Source organism: Pipra filicauda, unplaced genomic scaffold, assembly GCF_003945595.2.
Source record: "Pipra filicauda isolate LSUMZ 115617 unplaced genomic scaffold, ASM394559v2 scaffold260_size1094732_pilon, whole genome shotgun sequence".
In the NCBI taxonomy this organism is placed as follows: Eukaryota; Metazoa; Chordata; class Aves; order Passeriformes; family Pipridae; genus Pipra; species Pipra filicauda.
The window spans coordinates 835,425-851,865 of NW_024104377.1; the positions used below are offsets into that span (position 1 = coordinate 835,425).

Here is a 16,441-nt window from a genome sequence, read left to right on the forward strand (position 1 = left end):
TGGAGGATGCAACTGCGGGTACCTCTCTGGCGCAGCCCACTCCAGCCCATCAGAACATTTTGTAGATCCCCAGGGGAGTCTACTTTCCATGTGCATAAAGTTTAGCTACAGCAAAAGGATGCTGAGTCCAGCCAAGAGAAATTCTGTGACTTTCACTGTGCTTTTTCTCCTGAGGAGAAAAAAGTATATACAAAGGGAGTTAGTAGGGCAGGGAAACTGAGGGTCTGTCTCAGCAGACATCTCAGGAAATCATGTAGGAGGCTGAAGGTGAAGTTCTCCTACAAGAATTTTGGATAATAACAAAGTTTTGTGGCTGTTTCACAGAAACTCAGTGCTGCAGCATGAGAAATAAATCTGTCATGTTTCAGAAAAATACTGTCATATTTGCAGGCTTACCTACAAGTGAACTCACTGTATCAACTTAAATGGGGAAAAAAACCCTATACATGCACATCTCTCTCTCTATATATAGATAGATATATGAAGTATACTGAGACACCCAACAAGTTATGGAGGTCAGTAAATTCCCCAAGATTAATTCTTTAAAGGAAAGGTGAGAGGGGCAGACAACACATGGCAATCAGATATTTAATACTTCCATTCCTTGTGTTCAACCCACTCAGCTGCATCTTTTGGAGTGGACAGTGACCCAGGGTAAGAATGTGACAGTTGGTGAATGTGAGTCAGAAATGTCATCCTATGTTGTCAGCTCCTGTCTTTCAGCTCTGTGTGTATCATGCTTCTATCTACTGAAGGCTGCAAAGCAATGTAATCTAGAAGGACCAGAACCTTAGAAACCTAATTTTGAGCTAGAATTATAGCTCTGTCAGTGAATCTTGGTTTGGATGCAGGCCAGGTATTTATCTCTTCAGAACTGCATTCCCTAGTCTGGGAGTTGGGGATCATTATAGAATCCATCAGTTACTCTACAGAGCGGTTTGCAAATGACAAATGCTTTTTATATATGTTAAATATTAATGTCATTTAAAGGAGCTTATTGCTCTCCAGTAGAGTGCAGCCTGCAGCTTATCAATTATGTGTTCATCCAGTTAATGACCTGGCAGCCGACGTGGCACATAGTCTCAGATTGAAACACTTCTGAGGCGGGTTTGGTTAATCCATTATCCTCTTGGTGTCCTTTGTTTCAGAAGCTCCTCTTTATTGTTCCATATTTAATTCTGAGCCTCTTTGCTGCTTTCTACTGTATCTTTCAGTCTCTCTCACATTTAGTGCTTTGCATTTGTGACACTGGGAGTTTTCATATTGTATGAGATGTATCTAAAGGGAAAATGTAGAGGAACTAACTTAAAAGCTGAGGTTAACAGGGGTTCGTCTAATGTGGTATCTGTTCAGTGAAAGGATCTTAAGCAAATGCCAGGTAAAATCCTTCCCTTGAGGCTCTGCAATGTTACTGCCTGTGTGCTCTATCTGTCCTGACCCAGAAAGTCTTTCATGCAGTAAGACATTACAAGCCAAAACCAGGTTAAGTAGGTAACCCAAACCTGTTCATTCATCCTCCTCCAAAACCATAAACCACCAGTGCTACCATCTCTACCCTTCCTGCTGTTCTTGTCCAGAAGCCTTCAGATGGTAGTGGCAGCCTTATTTCGGAGAGGGGTTTCCTTTTAGAGGTGGGATGGCCACCTAATGGTGCCTCCCTTTCCCAGGGAAGGCTGTTGGCTTCTGGAGAAGAGATATTTGCTGTACACAGACATTTCCCCAGTACTCTGTTAAAGAAGAACAACCTCAGGGTGGCTGCGTGTTTCTCCAGTGTTGTGAGCAAGCTGGAGCACTCAGTCACAGGAGTTGACACAGTCTACTCAGAGGAATACCGAGTGGTGGTATCCACCTAAATGTCCACCCCTGCTGCAAGTGGTTCTCCTTGGCCTCTTCACTGTCCTCTCTCAGCCAGCATCAGGCTCAGAAATGTCGACTGTCAAAGAGGCCATAGCTGTGGTCTAAGCTACACTGCAAAAATTTAGCTGAAGACTTCTGTGTTAAGCAAGCTAGACCTGTGCTTTGCATTTTTTTGTTTGAAGAACCAAAGATAAAGCAAGATCAAAGACTGCTAAAACCTTAGAAAAGACAATGAACAGACTAGTTCAAGTTTTTTCTAAGGTACAAAAAACCAAGCAAAGTAACTTATTTCTGGGTTTCATCAGCTTTAAGTAGGGATACAGTTATGCTTTTTCTGGGATTTATTTCCCTCCTTGTTCCACTCTGCCCCATTTCAATTTTCTGTTATCTAGACTACTGCATTTTAATTAAAAGATGCAAGTGGAACCAGCTGTTATGCTCTCCATGACACATAGCCTAATTTAAAGTGTCTTCCTAAAACAAGTTGGAATTTGTATTTGTTTCTGCTCTAAACATGTACATGTTATTATTCACGAAGTGAGATCAGAAATCTATAACATAATCTGTCTAAATGGTAAAACGGTAAAATAATGAGATTTCTTTTTGGTAGGCTCAGCTGTCTGAGCCCATTGGTAATTTATACTCTTTCGTCATTCCTGTACCGCTCAGACTTTCTTATTGTGCAGACCACCAGTAAATTAAAACAAATGTTTCCATGGCAGCCTGTCTGTGGCATCTCTGCAGCCCTACATCAAGCAGTGAGTTGACGCAGGATTTTGATAAGCTGCAGAGCACATGGAAAGCTGACATCTCACAAAGCATTACTGCTACCCCCACGTATGGGTGAGTGGAGGTCAGCTGAGGTAGGAGGGGACTGGCAAAAATACACTATTTATGTTTGGTTGTTGGGTTTTTTTCCTCAAATTTTCTCAGTCGCACTGCCACTGGGATCTGGGCAGTGGTTGGGTGTCCCATGCTGTAGCCGCTGCTATGCCTCTGTGATGAACCTCTGGTCACTTCATCCGCAGTTGGGGGGACATGTCGTCCATGATGGAGACCCCACTTTCTTAGTGGGTTTCCCCACGTCCTCAGGTAACATCAGAGTAGCGTACTTGAGTTGAAATGGCAAACAGTTTTGTTTCCATACATTTGAAACCAGGATTTGTAACATGGACAGAAGCTGACTGGAGTAAACAGGTCCCTTTCTGCCCTATGCAATTATGGGCTGACACTCCTTTTTGAAGGCAAAACAGAGGTGAAATAAACGGATTCTCTAATAGGTTGAGATATCGCATTTTGCATGAATTTCTCTTTTTGCTGTTAAAAAGTGAGAGTACACGGATGCTTCTTTAAAAAATAAGTTATTAAAAACTGTCGTAGGACAGGCTTGAAGAGTTGAGAACAAGCGGACTTATTTCCGCACTGCCTGAAATGAAAGGGAGTTGTTGCTGGCTTCAGTGCTGTGTGTGCTGCTTTTCCTGCCCTGCAAGACTCCCTCTGGAGGAAAAATCCTCATGTGTTTCTGTATGACAGTGGGGGAATGCATGGCCCTGTGGTCCTCCTCTTTGCACAGTGTCCGTGCTAACCCTTCCGTGGGAGCTGTCTCAGCATGGACCTGCTTTTGCATGAGGAGTTAATAACACTGAATTTCTCATCCATTTTGAGGTAGGCTTTAAGGTCAAGAAGGAAACCTCTGTAATAGGATGCACTCTGATTTCTGAAGGATACAGTTTCAGTTGCCCCCTGCACATTTTAATTGTTTAATGAATTCCACACAGTCTCTTGCAATCGGCTTTACATGTGAAACTGATTACTGAGTGCAAGAGGGAATTTTTTTAGTAAGTCTTTTCCTTTTGACCTACTCGTTGCTTACATTTCACTTAATTTAATATGAAGACTTTTGTTTTGGGTTTTGTTCCTTCCCCAGGACGTGTTTCAGTAAAAGTGACTGGGTTGAGAGGCATCAATGCCGTTACACAGCATGTTTTCTGTCCCCAGACCTTCTAATTAGGGCTGACTTGGATTAGCCAAGGGATTCACTTAAGATCTATGTTACCTGACACATGTCAGTAGGAGTCTAAGTATTGCCTGAATATGTTTCAGCTGAATAAAGTTAATGTACAATTCTTCTGGCTTTCTTTTTCCAAATACCATAGGCAGCTTTTTATGTCTTAAAATACTCATCAATTCAAGAAGCACAATAATCTGAAAATCGACACCAATGTTATCCAACTCATGATAATCAACTGTGAGGCTCAGCTGAGAAAGGTTTTTTGCTTAAGCTTCGTAATTGAAACAAAAATAAAAATGTTGGGACTCTCTTTTAGTGATGTTTATTATTACTGTTTCACTGAAGCTAAAGAAATCTTTATCAAAACAAATCACTTCAGGTTAAGCTAAGCCTTTTGGAAATGCCATGAGGCTGAGGGAGGATGTTGGTGTGGGTCTGGACCATTTCTTCCTCACTAGGAGAGGCTCAGCTCCCTGACACCTTCTCACAGCTGGGAACATCTGGGCTGTGTGGTATTCAGGGAGAAGGTCTCTTGTAATCTTGGTAGCAAAACACCTAAGTGGTGGTCTCTTGCATTTTCTCCAGTTAATAGACAAGTATTTTAGAGACTGAATGAGAAACCAAGAATTAAAACCAAGTAACTCCTCCAAATGTCATACCAAGTGAACAGCAGGTTGGGCTTTAAATTCCACCTTTTGGCGCAACAGAGGACATGGCCACAATCAAATGCCAGAAGCTTAAAATAACAAAAAATAAAAAAAGTTGTACGTGTCGTCTCCACATCTGTTTTCTACATCCAGTCCTCTTATCTCTTGCCTTTTGTTAATAGTTTCTGAAAGTGATTTCTGCTGTGAAATGAAGGACTTAGCAGGTAAAAATCTTCATTTTGACACCTTGGAGGTGCCAGCTATTTTTCATAGTGTTGAAAACTATTGAGAGGGGTCCACCTACATTGACAAATAGTTTCAGCTGCCCTGAAGCTGCATTTTCTAGGGAACAAATGGCTAGCTGAAAACTTCCTACTGAAATATTGCCTCTGGTCCCCTTCCCCTGGGGCACCAGTTGGACATAAGCCAGACAACAGGAGCTTGTTTACCATCTGGTGAAGTTGTTAAAAAAACTGGTTTGGTCATGCACACTCAAACAGAGGTACTGCAAGGCTCATTGCTTGTTAATCTGTTTGCAAGAGCCTAGGAGAGGATGATCTTCCACTTGCCCTTTACCCCAGACAGATAGATGTCTGGTGGCTCCAGGGGTCCTGTCCTTGTTATTGTCCTTGCTGATGGCCTCACCAGGGTGAGACTGTGTCGCTCTCTTCATGTTTGTCTTCTCCAGGCTTATTTCCTTGGGTGGTCCTTGCCTCCAGCTTCTTCCTGAGTGTAGCCAGCACTCAACCTCCACACATGTTTTTTAAGCACTGCTGGAAAGTAAATCACAAAGAGTGGATGAAGGGCTTTGCTTATCCTTTTCCCTTTCCCAAATGGATACTCAGATTTTAAAGCTTCTTGCTGTTTGTGAACAAATGTGTACCTTCCCCCATCTATCCCGTGCCCATCCAACAGAGAAGTTGCTGATTTTCATGTCACTGCCCAGTCACGCTCCTGCCAAGCTTTTGTGCATTTTGTCATGTTTCCTGCCCCATTTCTGTGTCACTGAAGTGCCTGCTACTTGCTCGAGCTCCCAACTGAGCTGTCTAAATTCATCATCAACTCTGTTGCTAGTTGCTCCAATTTATAGGTGCTGTCCCCATGTTAGCAATAAGAGTTGCGTTTTGAGACCAAAACCAAGTAAATCTCACTTTATTATCATTCCCTAACTATATTAGCTTGTCATATAAAATCCTAATACCTCATATGGGAGATTTTTTTTTTCCCAGCTGAGCCCCATGCAGTGTTCACTGGGCCGCTTTTATGTTTTTTACCCATGTCTGTTGATACAGTGAACAAAATATCAGAGACAGGACTGGGTGGTGAGGAAATATCTGCTTGCAAAGCAAAGTGCTGATAGGCAGCAAGGTCTGTCTCATGGTTTATCTTGCTCTGACAGAAATGATTTTGATCTGAAGTGGATAAAGCTTGGATGAGCTTGAGAACAGGCTGTTAGTTTTCTTCACAACCCCAGCACTGATGGTGTAATACGAAGGTACCTCAGATCTAAAAGGTTCATCATCCTGCTGCCTCTCCTGCCTCAAGAGCATCTCTCTTTGCTGTGGTTTCTGTGCAATGTATTTTTTTTTTTCCACTTCAACCTGGCAATGTAGGTCAGGGAGAGCTCTGTGGCTTTAAAATTCATATGGCAAGATTACTCTGTAAATCGGACTATGTTGACAGTGGAGCTGTTTTCAGCTGAAAGTAAACAAAATGTTTATGGTTGGTTGTTGTTAATGTCTGACAGGAACTATTTATATTATAGGTAGTGATTGGTTCCCCTTGCTCACTGTGACGCTACTAGGCTTGTGCACAGTTAGTTAGCAGTTAAGAAGGAGAGATGAGTGTTTGCTGAATTGGCTGAAGTATAGATAGAATAAAGAAAATATTTATATTTATAACCTCCCTGGAAAAGCTTCAGCTGCTTTACTGAATCCCAAGAGACCCATCTGAGTTACTGCAGAGTGTTTTGCAGGAGATGGTAGGGCAATCAGGAGGCATTAAGCCAATGGATCAGCTGCACATTTAGCTAAAATCCGAGCCCAAACAATCTGTGTTCTTAAGAAAGCTGAGTGAGGGGGTTACTTTCTCTGTTGAAAAACCTCTAGAAATGTGGAATACTGTTTATTATTTTATGTCATCATTTAGCAAATGTGTGAGACTAATCAGTGCTGAGAACAGAACTGCTGATTGAGAAATTGTGTCCACTATTTTTGTATTCATTTATCAGAGAGTAGTGCTCATAAGCTGTTACCAGATCTCAGTTTATACAGTATGCATTCTGTTGATGCACTTGGGATGCATTTGATAATCATCGTGTTTGACAGGTATTTCTGTAGTCATTGCGCACAGGCAGACATGGCTTTTACATTTCCATGTATAAAAGCATGTTCCAGAGTGTTTGTTCTTTCTCAGGTGCCCCCAAAGCAGTTGCATTGCCGTGAGTGAAGTGCCCACTTTTTTCCCAAGGACGCAAACTGTGTGGTGCACTTGCCGGTACGCTGAGAGCTCAGTGCTGGTGTGATCTCTGCTGCTGATGTAGAAGGCAAAAACCCTAATTTGGTTTGATGCCAGAATCGGGACTAGGTCACCAATCTTCTTACTGGGGTTTAGCAGTCCTCTGGGTTTTTTTAGATTAGTGCTAGCTGTTTAGGATTGCAAGCTCAAACGGCATTAAAGAAGGTTGCCCCTGATAAAAACTATGTCATATTATACAATGTCATTGACATTTGCTGCAGGTATGTAACTGCAGCATGGACAGTGTTACATATTTATCTGTTTATCTAAATACTTCATTTGCAAGAGTCAGAAAAGGTTATTTTCAGGAATGGTAATACATTTCAATATGGTATATTAAGATAAATATCAATAAGCTGATAAATTATAGTACTACCATTATGGGGGAAAAAAGAAAGTGATCAGTCATCACTGTGTGTCAAAATACCTCCTCGTCTCCTGGAAGTTTCCTTACGTGGCATTCATTTGTATGTGCACAGCAATATAAGATAGAGTCTAAATTAAAAAATCAGAGATAAGCAGAATAGTATTGAAGTTTTTATTTCAAACTATTAGAACATATTAGTCACTATGACATTCTATGCAGGTTTACACATAAAAAAGTTAATAAAGAAATAGGACATTTGGAAAGGTTGTACTGGCATGCAGCCTTCAGGAAAAGCATTTCCTTATATGAAACATATTCACATTGGGGGAAAAAAGTCTTTTTAGTGCAGCTTTCATTCAATGAAATCTTTCTGAAGTTGCTTCATTCTTAGTTTTTCCCCACTTTTGACTAAATAGTTTATTCAGTCGATTGTATTTGAAATTGTGACTAGAGACGTTTCTAAGTACAGTTTACCATTGAACTGTGGAAAATGTTAAACTGTACTTCCTTTTGAGGACCAAAAAATGAGTGTGGTTTGCTTTGAACCTTTTCTTTTTATTGAGCATATTTTTTTTCCTTTTGTGACCTGAAAGGCTGGCAGAAATGTCTTGTTCAGTATCTCCTACATATGCTGGCAAACTGCTTAGGAATTGAATGAGAGCATTCTGTCCATCCTAGGGATGTATGTGTCCTTATAAATGTTCATTTATGAACCTTTATTATTATTGGTTACATGTTATATTATGAACATATTAGTTTACGAACATTTATGTGTCCTGCTCATCCAGCGGAGGGTAACAAAAATGCTCTAGAGAGCTGGAGCACCTCTCCTATAAAGACAGGACTGAGAGAGTTGGGGTTGGTCAGCCTGGAGAAGAGAAGGTTCCAGGGAAACCTCATTGCAGTCTTCCAGTAGTTAAAGGAGACTTACAGAAAGGAGGGAGAGAGACATTTTTACACAGGCAGATAGTGATAGGACAAGGGGGAACTGTTTGAAACTAAAAGAGGCAAGATTTAGGTTAGATGCGAGGAGAAAATTCTTTACTGCGAGGGTGATGAGACATTGGGACAGAGAAATTGTGGATGCTCCATCCCTGGAAATGTTCAAGGACAGGTTGGATGGGACTTTGAGCAACCTGATCTAGTGGCGTTGGAACCAGATGATCTTTAGGTCCCTTCCAACCCAAGCCATTCTGTGATTCTTTGATTTATAATACCCTTCATATGCGAAACCCATTTTTTTTCTGTAAGAAACTTAAAATAGTTGGAATAAAAAGACGAGATTAGTTAATTTCTTTTATCTTTAAGCTTTTTTCTCTGTGGGTATTTGTTGTTTGCTTTGTCACTCCATATATCTTACTTCTGTCTTTGGTGTACAGTGTTGTACAATAGACTTCAGCAAAGGTTTTGTTCCATAGCAGAAATTACTTACTTGAAAATGTTTTGTGTAATGCCTAGAACATCACTCTCAACATGCTGAACTTTCAGATAAATTAACTGTTGTTGATGTTCTGGAACTGCCATTACCATTTTCGGCAAGCACAGCAGGGGATGTAGATGTCTAAATTCCAGTGGTTGTCATATTATGCTTACAAAAATTTTTGTCATGCACATTACACATGTAAGATTTAGTTCAGTAAACCAGCAGAAAAGTTGCTCTTTTTCTGCCAGTTAAGACTCCACGAAGGATTCTCTGTCCTGTTCTTCTTTCTGGATGCTCCTCACTTAGCTTCCTGCTGGGGACTTCAGTTGAGAAATGATAGATTTGAAGAAAATCAGGGTTTCTTTTCTCTTCTGTCATCTTTCTTCTTCATCTTCTTTTCCCTGTGGAGAGAAATTGTGGAGAAGTGTAAACAGCACAAGAGCAAATCCTTTGAAAATGCAAATTAAAAGTGTGTAGAAGTGAAATGACGTTAAACTTCTTTTGAATTACTTCTTCCATTTATCTTTCTTGGGAAAAAAAGAAAAACCAATTTGCCCTTTTTTTTTTTTTTCAGCTTCAATCACGATTTATTCAAAGAATGTGTTCTCCATATTTGGAAATTATCTGGCCAAAAGTGCAATGATTAGCTTCTAGAATTTCCTTCATATCTTGACTGGCTCAAAGTCTTTTCAGAAAAAAACCATGCGAAATTTCATAGTATGTTGATTATTATTTCATTCACTGATAAAAATGTACTTCTTACCAGAACAGCTGTGTGAGTTTAGGATCTCTCATTGGCTCTCCATAGATGGGGAAGCAATGTGATGTGACCAGGAGCTTCTCTGCTTTTGGAACCACACTGAATTCATTTATAAATTTGCATCTGTTTGTATGCATACATTAAGTGCATTAAATTTTACATATTTGCCTATGCATATTAATTTATTACATATATGTGATGTTAAGATCTCTCTCCCAGAAATGGGGTTCTCAATATAAAAGCGATCTTGGAAGTTTGGTCGCTTTAGCTTGCAAGTCATGAGTATTTGCAGAAGTAGTGGGGCTTTTTTTCTGAGATGAGGCATATTTTTGGGTAAGTTGGGTAATTCACGAGGAAAGAATGAGAAAATGTGCTGTCAGGAGGCTGGAATTCAGCAACTCAGCGACTCAGCTGGGGAACTTTGGGAAGAGAGATCTCACTGCGGTGAGAACAAAGTATAACCACTTAGTCATTTTCACTTGTTTGTGTTGCAAGAATAATTGCAGAAGCTGTAACAGGGGAGGGAGAAACTTCTTGTATGTTCTAGTTATTTGTTGCCATATACATTTTAACTTTTGCAGGTGTTTTCCTTGTGTTTGCACAGAGGAGACTACTGTGCAGACCATGTAGTGTAGAAGCCAAAGTGTCAACCAAAATAAATTGCAAAGAGTAATTTAAATTGAAACAGTAAAATGAAATAAAATCAGTGGTCTGGGCACAGTTGGTGTCTTTTTTATCAGGCACATTGCAAATGAAAAAAATTAACTAATCGTTCCCTACCAGAAAGAACAGGGGAAAAAGAGGTTAGTACAGCCACATGCCAAAATACATTACAGCATGCAAGGCTAGAGCCAGCCCATACATTTATACAGTGCATTGTTAAGATTCATTGGAAAGTGCAAATGCTAATTAGGAATGTGAACCAGATAACCTCAACATCAGTTCGAGTCCAATTATTCCTACTGGGATTTCATGATACAGATCTGTTTGTCCTTCTTCCAGCAATCGTGCCCAACTAGAGTTATTACAGTAATTGCATGGAGTTTGATGCCAGCCTAGTGCTAGTGTGACACTGCTCGCTGGCAGCTTGGCAGCTTTTCCGAGGAAAGCGGCGATGTCATTTTTGCATATGTATTTGCACAGAAAGATACGTGCAAACTCCATTTAAAATCCAGGTCCACAGCTGTGATACTTGTTCATCTTACTGTGCTCCTTGACTAATCAGAAAGGGAGGTAAAGTTTCAGTCCATCAGGGTGCCCTGACCTTGAAGTTACTGTGCAGTGGAGATAGATGATGGTTATTGGTGGCAAAAATTAATCCTGTTGTAGCTGTTTGGTTGCAGAAGTCTCTTCTCTCTTCAGGTTTTCCCTAGCACTGCAAAATTTGGTCTGAATGTGATCTCTTGTAATTGATTCCATGCTGCAGGCAGCTCTTGCTCTGCATTCTGCACCCACATGAAACTGCAGTATCGAATGCCAAAGTAGAGCCACCCCTAAATGCATCACTTTGGAGACTGCAATAGTTTCATTTCTAAAAAGCAGAGAGGGCTGTTTGCTGCTCTTCAGCTCCTCCTGTATCCCTGTCAGTGAGAGGAAGGTAATCTGCAGAGGTGCACAGGGATCCCAGTGTCATGGCCGTGTATCACGGTTTGAAGGGACTGGGGAGGCCCCTGATGTGAGCAGGGCAATGGCTGGTGCTGGGTCAGGCCAGCTGTGGCATTGCCTGGCCAAGGCCTTGAAACCTTCTGAGAACAGAGACTCTTTGGCCCTCCTGAGCTACCGGTCCTAGCATGGCATTGCCCCTCCAAGGAGAAATCTGTCAGACAGAGGGTTGGGTTCTGTCTGGAAGAAGCTCAAGTGTGACCGATCCTCAGCATGGACACCTCTTTGCTGGAATAAAGCTGGCAAAAACAGCTGGTCCTGTAGGTTGGAGGTTACCCCAGCAAGCGAAAGTGGGTCATTCAGGGTGAGGTGCAGCAGAAGAGAGGCTCAGGCTGCATCATCAGTGGGTGCCAAAATGCCCTGCAGGAAGACTGCAAATGGTTGTGTTTCAGGACAGGCCAAACCAGGAGCCACAGCAGCTTAAAGGAGACATTTTGGAGAGGTGGTACCTGCTGGCATGGGGGAGCCAAGCCTACAATCTTGCACAGAAATAAAATTTTTTCCCTTGGAGGTGCCAGTTCTGAGTCCTGATAAATTTTCCTCTGGCACAACTGGCTTCCAGTCTGGGAAGCACCATCCAGCACATAACATTTGAAATCTTTCTGATCTCGTCCCTGTATCTTACTAAATACCAAAGGAATTTCCTGGGGTCTTACTAGTACCTGTATGACAAGAAAGTTGGTGTCACATCTTTGTATTAAGTTGTTGGTTGCTCATTTTCTACGTAATTTTCCCCTTTGCTTATCACAGTACAAGAACATACGGGTTTGGTAGCTTGGTTGCTGCAATACAGGTTTTTTTATTACCTGAGGGTCCTGATGGGCAAAAAGGTGGAAAAAAGTCAACAATGTGCCCTGGCAGCACAGAAGGCCAGTGCCATCCTGGCCAATGGTACCAGAAGGTCAAGGGAGGTCATCCTTCCCCTCTACTCAGCTCCTGAAGTGTTGTGTCTGGACCTGGACTCCCCAGTACAAGGCAGACATGAACATATTGGACAGAGTCCAGCAAAGGATATTAAGAAGGCCCTGGAGCATCTATTTCATGAGGAAAGTCTGAGAGCTGGAACTGTTCTGCCTGGAGAAGAGAAGGCTCGGGGGGGATCTTAACGATGTCTATCAATATCTGATGGGAGGAGTAAAGAAGATGGAGCCAAAGTATGCTCAGTGGTACCCATCTGCCAGGACAAGAGGCAAGGGCCACAAAGTGAAAGATAGGAATTTTCATTTAAATGGAAGAAAAAAAAAATTACCATCATAGTAAATATCATATCATGGTCAAACACTGGCACAGATTTCCCACACAGGCTGGAAGTCTCCATCCATGGAGATATTCAAAACCCAAGTGGACACAATCCTGAGCAACCCACTGTAGGTGGAAGGGCGGGCGGACTAGGCAATCCCCAGAGGTACCCACCAGCCTCAGCCAGTCTGTGGTTCTGTGATTAACATGCAGTACGTATTTTATGGCTGGTGTTACAATGTATCAATAACAAAGGCTTGAATGTTTTCACTTGAATAATGTGTGTGTATTATAAGTAGGTTGCAGCTTATGGGCTTAATCGTAATAAAGGAAAACTTTTATATTTTTTTTCTGCATAAAGAAATACTGAATATTTTACTCAAATGTTTGCCAGTGAGAATAATTGACTTTATAATAATCTTGTTATCCAGAAAGAGCTAAGACAGAAGTACTTAATTTTTGAGCTCCTCATTGTTATCTTGTTCTGGTGGGATTGTAAGGTGGTAGGGGTATAATGGAGGGATATGGGCTGAAGAAGCTGATGTAGAAAGGTTTGAGCATGAACTGTTTCTGGAGAAGACAACTAGGGGAGGCCTTCAGCCTTGGAGGGAGGGAGAAGTTCAGTTCCAAAACCAAAGAGAAGCTGGTGAGAAGAGAGGCTGCTTCTCCTTTCCCTTGTGTGTGTGTGGGAATTGCTGGCAGGCACAGGCTTGCCAAGTTTGCTGCTGCTGGCTCCTCTCACTAGGAGCTTGACCAGGAGGCTGTTTATTCCCATTCCAGCTTCGAGAGAGCCCTGGCCTTTATAGAGCTGCAGGGATGAGACTGTGAAAAGCGTAAAGTTTTTGCTCCCAGACCTTTGTGTTCCTTTATACCATTAAATCTATGTTTTGTATTTTCTCTTTTCTTGATTTGCCAGAGCTTAAGCAAAGTGTCTTTTTTCACATCTGCACATTTCATTTCATCCCATTCATGCCTGAAAAATATATAAGAGTATTTTTAGTGGAGACTCTTGCAGTATTTGCCTTTCAGAAAAGCTCTTCATTTACAGGGCCAGTATTTTATAGCTCGAAGTCTTCTTTTTTTTTTTTTTGACTGCTGAGAATTGATTGGCGTTTTTGGGATTAACTTATGATCCACAGTAACCAGCAGACTGTCAATCTTTCATCGTCTTAGACTTGTCATTTCAAAATGATAGAAAGCAAAGGTTTAGGATAGATTGAGGAGCTGTATGAATTTGTAAGCTGACCTTTCTCTCCTCCTCCACTCTGTCCCTGCCAAAGCAATGATACCCGTGTCTTTCTTGGCATGGTTATTTGGGCACACAGTAAAATAAAAGCAATTAGCAAGAGCACAGGAGGTCTGTTCAGTTTCTTTAATTATATATTCCTAACTAAACCTCTTAATTTCCCATGAATTTATGCAGTACCTTCCCTTCACTGTATTTCTGTGCAATGATGGTTTAGAAGCAGTGTGCGCCTGCTCACACCACATGGGTGCAAAGTGGCAGTGCTGCCAATATACAGGTGCATGAGGATTTCTTTTGGCTTTTTCATTAGAGCAGCAGGGGTGGCTCCATTGCAAGGCAAACCCTACTCCTCAAATGACCAGAGTCGTCTAAATCCTGCTCCTGCAGGTCATCTCTGACCTGGGACAGCGGTCAGAGGCTCATCTGTCTGGATGCTGATGGGCGTTTCTGTGGATAGTGGGAAGGGAAGTGGTCCTAGTAAGGCTTTCTCTCAGCTATCACTAGTTCCTACCTTGTGATGGGGAAGAGAGCACCAGAACCAGGAAGGCTCTCAGTTACATGTGGTATTTCTGATATGCTCTTGCAGCACCAGCAGTGTTTTCCTATATCCTGATGCAGCAGGAATTTTGCAGAACTGAGTGACTGAATACAGCTTGGGCATCTTCATATAGGAGAAAGAGGAGGAGGGGGATATATTGCCATGCAAATTATTCGGGATTGCCATAGTCAAGAACTCCCGAGCGCTGGGCGTTTTCTGGTTGGTTGGTTTTTATTACGACACAGCCCTGCACAACTGTTTCCTGCAGTTCCCTGTTAAAACACCATACCTTACAGCTGCTAGCTAGTATTTCTCAAAGCAGACATCTGTGTAGCTACACGGATTGGCCAGATAAAACAGCTCCTGTGTTGGCCTTAAGTGACTCTTAAAATTAAGAGAGCACTGAAGTGTCACAATTTGAATACATGTAAATGGCGCAGTGGTGCAGACAGTATTTTTCAAAGGTGGTGTCCTCTAGAGCTAACCTGCTTATTTCTCTCCTTTCAGTATGAGTACTTAGTTTGTTAAGAAGTGAAGAAGCAGGAAATTTGGCAAAATGCAGCATTGCTTGCTTATAGCAGAAATGTGTCTATTCTGGCTGGAAGATTCTGAGTTCATTGCTCTCCACACAGCAGTAGTGAGATCTTTTTTATCCTCCTGTTCTACATGGAGCATCAAGTATAAAACCACCAACCTCTTATTATCTACTTCCAAGTTTGGAGCGTGAAGAATTAACTAAACATTTGTTTGACATTATAAAGGAGCTGGAGCATATTTATGCTTCCTACTACAGGGTGGAAAGCATGTGACATGTAGAACAAGGCCGTAAAGCTGTTTGCTCAAATGATGCTGGAAGACACAGTAAATGAAGCTACAGCAATACACTCGTAATGCAGTTCTGGGCCTGTTTTTTTTCCTCAGCTGGAGAACACTTTTTAGGCTCAGCCACATGCATCAGCTTCCCCATTGATAAAAATGTAAAGGATGTTTCCCAGTGTCCTTTCCAATATACCATCAGAACACCAAATTTAACATAAATTACATTAAGCTGCACAACTCCCTCCATTGTCTCTTGTAATGTTTTCACGGAGTGTTAGGCAGCAATCCTCAATTCTTTTTTTTTCTCTTGGCTTGCTTACCACTTCTAAAATAGTTTGAGGCCAGCATTGGGCTCCATGGGTTTGTTGGCATAGCTGTGTCAGCTTGGATTGTGAACTGTCCTCTCCCGGCCAAGACTGCTGGGCTGGTAACGCAGTCTGGCTGCAACTCTGTCAGCAGAGGCGCGTAAATTTGGGGGCAGCATTCTCTCATCTTCTGTTTCAACCGCCTGCATTGCCTTTGAAGCAAGTGGTGTATTTCCAGTCTGCTTCAAGTCATGTGTATGCTACAGATAAAGAAAATACTGTGCTAACATCAACTAAAATATTTATGTATGCGTGTGTTTGGAATAAAGCGGGGAGATTTTTTTCCTTTAGCTGAGTTGCACTTACAGAAGTAAGCAGTAATTAAACAGTGTCCCAAATAATTTTGAATTGATCATCATAATTAATACATATCAAAGTTGGAACATGTAGCTTATAAAAAGGACATTTCTGTCTGTGTTTGGTCTTTTGGAGATATTTTTTTTCTCAATTTCACATACAACACTGAGAACTAGGATGACCTGAATATTTACTGTCCAATACGAGAGATACTACGAAGCTTCTGCTAAGGGCTCTGGCTGTTGACAGATATCTTCTCATCTAACATGTCAGCAGTAAAGAGGGTTAGTGGGACAATGGGAAGCTGCTTTCTTACCCAGCTGCATTCCCAGTTAGATACTAGGCTCTTTCCATGATTTCAGTAGATGGTGCAATCACATTTCCATGTATATTAGACAAAAATGAGTCCTGGAATCAGTCCACGTTGTTACCGAAGCAAAAAGTATCTCCATGTTTGGTTTTATCTCCAGTAGATTGGCACCCCGCTGCAGTCACAGCTCTGATAATCCATGAGCAGGAATATTTTGTGCTGCTGTTTGTTGCTGTTTGCACACAAAGAATTGCTCTGGTTTTGCAGAGATATGACCTTAGCATGCCCTTGGAGTTGCAGTTTCTGAAAGACAGGAGAGATCTTCTATTGAGACTTGAAACATGACATGTGTGACTTACTTTTAACTCTGCAAGAAGACTTGA

At 41.6% G+C, this 16,441-nt stretch overlaps 1 protein-coding gene across 26 annotated transcripts in view; it reads left to right on the plus strand.

Moving 5' to 3' along the window:
* Window positions 1-16,441, plus strand: part of EPB41L3 (erythrocyte membrane protein band 4.1 like 3) — a 143,299-nt gene that overhangs the window by 84,210 nt on the left and 42,648 nt on the right. The window lies entirely within an intron of this gene.